We start from the raw sequence: 6,450 nt of genomic DNA, 5'->3' as shown, positions 1-6,450 counted from the left end.
CCCCCTTTCGAATAGTTAAAGTCAATTTCGTTGCTACGGTGATACCACGTCATATTTACAACAAATCAATGAGAAGTTGGAAATCAGTGAAATACAAGATATAGTATGGATATTATTCACGAAAATCAATAAAATATATTAGAATCGATGAAATATAGAGATTTTTATTGATTTATAATAAATATGACGTGGTATCACTATTGCAACGAATATTTTTTCCACTAGCATGGGGACAAGCTAGTGCTGTCATCTAGGTCAAGTTTTATTGGTTGGCTTTAGAGTTCTTTCACCTACCTCAGTTCCTCAAATAGAGAGTTTCGTGCTGCATGGAAAGGTTTAATGTCAACTATTGATGCATTGCATGGTAGAAAAATCATTTAACAAGGAGACGGCTCTTGTTATTATATGGACATCTGATGCTTCCATGATTAGTCCATTTCATCCTTTGCTTTAAGGTATTCGATCGTCAAGCCATTTCTTACCTGCAACATCTCGAGGTGCATCATGTATTTAGAGAAACTTACTTCCCTGCGGATAGGCTGACTGGAAGACATTTAAAATTTGGATTTCAGGGCCTCACATGTCCTCTTCTAGACTCGCTTAATTCAGTATGATGCTATGGGTTGTACCTATTATCGTTCCTTTAGTTTGTGCTTCTTAGGGTCTGTGACCTCGCAATTTTTTTTTTAAAAAAAAAGAGATCTCTAAATGTTGTTGCATATCTGATATATGAGTTTTGTTAGGTGCACCTAACATTTGAAAAGCACATGTTTAATGGTATTAGTTACGAGCTATGTCAATTAGACAATTATTATGTCCTCCACGCCAACTATCAAATCAGTAAATAAAATATAGATGCAAATAGAGGTGTCAATAAGTTGAGCCGCTCACAAACTGTTGGAGTGTGATTCAACTTGATTATTATTGAACTCGATTAGTTCAAATAGTTTTTCGAATCGACCACGAGTAGCATGATGCTCAACTCGAAAGTCACAAACATACTCGAATTTATATATATTTTAATAATATTATTTTATTTATAATATATATTAATATATATTATTAGTAGACTAAAGTTCGATTTCGAATATGGCTCGTTTGATATTTGAGTTGAGTCAGGTCAATCTCGAATTTTGTCTATTTAACATCGAGTAAAGCTTGAGCTTGGAATATTAAAGTTCGGGTCGATTTCGAATCGATTTTTAAATCTAAATATTTTGAGTCAAATCAAATTTAAACTTTCAACTATTCGATTTGATTTGACTTAATTATACCCTAGGTGCGAAGCCTAACAGTGGCTACTGGTTTGATCAAATGAACCTAAGGTAAGTCCTTCTGGCGAAGCCCAAATTAATCCAACCCATGTAGTACAACTTTAGCACAAGCGTCACTTCAATTCTAGCTTTCTTTCACTCAAACCTTGGTGGAAGCAGGATTCTTTGGATACAAACCTTCTACTACATACACGAGAAAACGTCTATATAAGTCAAGAAGACAGGCTGGATTTTCAAGTTTCAAGACTTATGTACATCGTCTACATCTCTCTCCATATTATAATTTCCACACTGACCACATGAGGTCTGATTACAGGGCAATGAAGCCTTCATATTTATGGGGTAGATGAAAACTTCATGTTGGATGGATGTCTAGCCAGGACACCACCTCCCAAGACCCTTTCAGTACCACACGATGCAGCAGGAAGAAAGAAGAAATAAAAAAAAAGAAAAAACAATCAAAATACGTGGATCAGCCACAAAAGGGCTCGCCTCCACGGGGCATGCAAACTTCACTATGAAAAGAAAATTTTACAAGAGGAGACCTCACCCTCAACCCTTGTACACCCAATTCTCTCTCACATGAAGTTTCCCTCACAAAAGCTCTCTCTCTCTTGGAGATCCTCCTGAACCTCTGAAGAGCCTGGCGACCGCTGTCCAGGAGCCTCCTGCTCCTTCTCTCACAGCACGTCCGCTTCCCTCTCTCTTCTCGGGGCCGTACGGCCTTCGTACGGCGAGAAAACCGAAAAACCACACCTCTCTGTGCCTCACAGGCCTTTTAAAGGCATAAACACTTAGAGAAGGATTAGGAATCCTAAACAAAGCCAAAAACCCTCCTGGCCGTCGGATCAAGACCGGGAGCGTCCTCGACCCTTAGATCGCGCTCCGGTCTACGAAATAGGGCCGTGGACCGCGAGAAACGCGTGGAAAACGCCCACGCGGTCCACAGGCCGCACCGTGGACCACCCGGTCCACGGTGGACCGGGGCAAGGGCCAGCAGGCCCGCTGGCCTGGGCCGGCCCGCGCGCGCGGGCCCGCGCGCCCGCGTGCACCTGGGCCGCGCGTCCCGCTGGGCCGCGCGCCCGGCTGGGCCGCGCGCCTCGCTGGGCCGCGCGCCCGCCTGGGCCGCAGGCCCCCCCGCGCGCGGGCCTGGGTCGCGCGTCCCGCGCGCCGCCGCCTGCGGCCGCGCCGCTGCCGTCCGCCGCCGGTCGCCGGCGATCCTCCGCCGTCTCGATTTTCGTGCCGACTTCGAAAGCTCGTATCTCCTCCATCCGAGCTCCGTTTCAGGTGATCTTGGTCTCGTTGGACTCCGTTTTTCGCCGCGAACCTCGCTGTGGGCTCAATGTGGGCTGAATCTCGAGGCGTCAAATCCTAACACTTCATATTTCTGGTAGCATATCCTTGCCCTCATGCTCGGCATCTTATACTTACGTGGAGCTTGGATGGGTCTCCTTCTTGCCTTGTGCCGTCATGTGTAGGAGGTTTGGCTTTTAGGAGACTCTTCAACTATTATTATTGTGTGGATTTCAAAACCTCTTACCCGTGGGCGTGAGCCGTTTGTTACAAGATGTCATGGCATGGTGGCCACCTTTTAATATTTTCCTAATAACCCACATCAAAAAGGGAGAACAATTAGCCAGGCACTGCACCAGGATGTTCTTCGTTTGGATTTTATGGGCAGATGCAACCGGAATTTCCATTCATATATACCATATTAGCTTTTTTGCTTTTGAAGTTTCATTTGTAGCGTGCAAAAAAAAAAAAGAAAGATAAAAAAATAAAAAGTAAAAAGCCGTTATGTCATTTGCTTTATCTTTCAAGTACGTTTAGCATGTGCCTTGAAAATCTCAACTAAAATAAAACGTAGAAGCTAATCATAATTTCAGTTGTAAAGACTCCTGGGAGCAAAGGCACCAAGTGCAATTCTCACTATTTTTATTTGGGTGGGATCCTAGATCATTATAAATAGTATCACTATGAATCCAACCCATAGCTATATAGATTAGAAGACGCTGCACTAAAAATCTATTTAAATTGACCATGGATTATCTATGATGTTTGTAATTGAATTTGTGGTACTACTGATTAGATGTGAATGGATTTAATTCATCAATTTAGATTTGAATGGATTTATGATTAGATTTAAATACATTTGATTGGATTTATATTTGGGTCATTACATAAGGATTCAGCATAAATACACCATTGGATCATCCACCGCACGCCTCAAAAAGCACTCCAAACTCCATTCGTCCACTTCATTCACAAGAAGGATGTTGAATCCTTCTTTAGTGGTCCACCGTCCACCTCGGTAGGAAATCCTGGATCTTCCAAATGGGATCTTGTTGAAGCGTCCACAATGAAGCCCTTTATGATCCCACGGCCCGGAGCATTCAGGTCACACGATTAAAGTGCAACAAATCCATCCAGTACAATTGTGGAGGCCCACAAGAGCAATGGCCCGGCAGGAAGATCTTATCTAGTGGTTATTTAGAATGATTAGATGGTAACTCATCAGGGTTCCATAATGTACCATCTCATTCAAATGAATGGTGGATAAAACCAGGCAAGGTCTTAGCCCACTGGAGACATTTTATATCGATTACTTACACGTTTGGCAATATATATGTACCTTTTTTGGAGCACAAAATTACGGACTTGTAGACCTTTTGAAAGCAAGCTTTCTCTCACTCTTCTCAAACGTAAGAAATCGTTGCATTCTCCAAATGAGAGTATCTTCGAGTTAGACTCATAGCTCTGAGTTAATAAACTTCCACATCTAAGGGGAGATGTTCAGGAAATTTGTCTAAAATTATGAACTAAGAACTAGTTAATATTGAAGCTTCGTGCAAAGGAGGAAAAACATGTTACTGTTCAGGAGGCCCATGCAGTCCCTAAATAATTTTGCTTGACTACAATTTTGAGTATATTCGATGCAATCCAAAAGCTATAAAATTTTGGAATTTATAACTAATGAGTGCTGCTTGACCAAATTAAACATCTGATTCCAAACTTGAACCACTTGAAAGAGAGTCTAGTTTTGCTAACAACCATTGTTTTAATAAAGAAACTATTGGAAGCATGAATTAGGCCTTGTCTTGTAAAACTTGGACTATCTGAATTTGTGTTGCTTCTTTACTCTCTAGTGTACCGATCATAGACCGAATTTGTTCTTGGTTTTAACTAGGAGTTTGTAATCTCAGTTGGAGTCTATTCAATTGTAGTCGATTTGTCTTAATTACCATTCTGACCCGAATTAGACTTGGGACCCCAAGCATACCCTTGAGCACTCTGCCTGGATTTGGCTGATATATACCAATGCCCAAATCTCCAAACAAGTTCTCTTATTAGATATTTTGGTTTGTATTGGCTTGATTTCAAATTTTTGACCCCAATATGCCAATATATGTAGGGTTTAAGTGTAACAACTCAGTTTTTTTTATCAAGCTTGACCTATAATAGGAAGATACACCATGTTCTACTTTCTCATGAGCCAATAAGCTCTCCGTGAGATGGAGGGCAAGGGTTTTTTTGTACTATGCTCTCAAGTAGCTACTTTTTCAAACTCAAATTTAAAATCTAAATTTCTCATCATTCACCTAACCGGTATAGCACTTGTTGGTGCAAAAATCCGCTTGCGCCGGAGAAGCTGGAGTTGGAGAAGTCGCGGTCGCCGCCGGGACCTGCAAAGGAAGTCTAAATCGGAGGTGGGGTTGCTCTGGCAAGACCCTCCGACGCTCAAGTCAGTTCTCTGCCTCAACAAGAATGGAGCGCTCGAACGAAGAATTTAGCAGAGTTTTTAGATAAAAAGACGAGAGCTTAGAGAATAACGTATCTGGGGTTTCCCTTTTTATAGGCGGAGGGTGCCACAGACTGATAGCGACGTTCGTAACCGTCTGGTAGTGGGCCGTCCATAGTCAGACGGAATTTGCTACGAAGAGTAGTGGAGTAGACCCATGGCTATCACTGGGGCGTGCCACGTAGAGTCTGTTGCAGGTAGTGGAGCGGCGTCCGTTGCCGCTAATTGCCAGGGAGTAGTGGAGTCACGCAGCACCCGCTGCAGGGAGTGGAGCAGAATCATGGCCGTTAATACAGCCTGTCAGAGAGTAATGGGGTCGCGTAGGGTCCGCCGCAGGGAGTGGAGCAGAATCATGGCCGTTAATACAGCCTGTCAGAGAGTAATGGGGTCGCGTAGGTCCGCCGCAGGGAGTGGAGCAGAATCATGGCCGTTAATACAGCCTGGGAATGCAGATCCATCAGCTGAAGCTCGGCAGTGGTCGGAGCTGATGATGGAGTTCGGCTCCCGTAGGAGTCCAGGCGGAGCCCGGCTCCCGTAGGGATCTGGGCGGAGTCCCCTGCAACTAAAGTCAGGTGCAAAGTTCGGCTTCGACGAAGTCTGTCTGCAGTCATTGGAGTCGAGGATGAAGCCCGACTCCCGTAGGAGTCCGGGCTGAGTCTTCCTGCAATTAAAGTCAAAGGTAGGGTCCGTCTTCCGTAGGAGTCCGGACGGGGCTTACCAGCGGTTGATGTTGAGGACGGAGCCCGGCTCCCGTAGGAGTCCGGGCGGAGTCTACTTGCTGTTGAAGTTATCGGCGGAGTCCGGCTCCCGTAGGAGTCCGGACGTAGTCTGTCTGCAGCCGTTGGAGTAGAGGATGAAGCCCCGGCTCCCGTAGGAGTCCGGGCGGAGTCTTCCTGGAATTAAAATCAAAGGCAGGGTCCGGCTCCCGTAGGAGTCCGGACGGGGCTTACCAGCGGTTGATGTTGAGGACGGAGCCCGGCTCCCGTAGGAGTCCGGACGGAGTCTACTTGCTGTTGAGGTTATCGGCGGAGTCCGGCTCCCGTAGGAGTCCGAACGTAGTCTGTCTGCAGCCGTTGGAGTAGAGGATGAAGCCCCGGCTCCCGTAGGAGTCCGGGCGGAGTCTTCCTGGAATTAAAGTCAAAGGCAGGGTCCGGCTCCCGTAGGAGTCCGGATGGGGCTTACCAGCGGTTGATGTTGAGGACGGAGCCCGGCTCCCGTAGAAGTCCGGACGGAGTCTACTTGCTGTTGAAGTTATCGACGGAGTCCGGCTCCCGTAGGAGTCCGGACGAAGTCTGTCTGCAGCCGTTGGAGTCGAGGACGAAGCCCGGCTCCCGTAGGAGTCCGGGCGGAGTCTTCCTGCAATTAAAGCTAAAGGCG

Source organism: Elaeis guineensis, chromosome 12 (assembly GCF_000442705.2).
Source record: "Elaeis guineensis isolate ETL-2024a chromosome 12, EG11, whole genome shotgun sequence".
In the NCBI taxonomy this organism is placed as follows: Eukaryota; Viridiplantae; Streptophyta; class Magnoliopsida; order Arecales; family Arecaceae; genus Elaeis; species Elaeis guineensis.
This window is presented reverse-complemented; position numbering follows the sequence as displayed.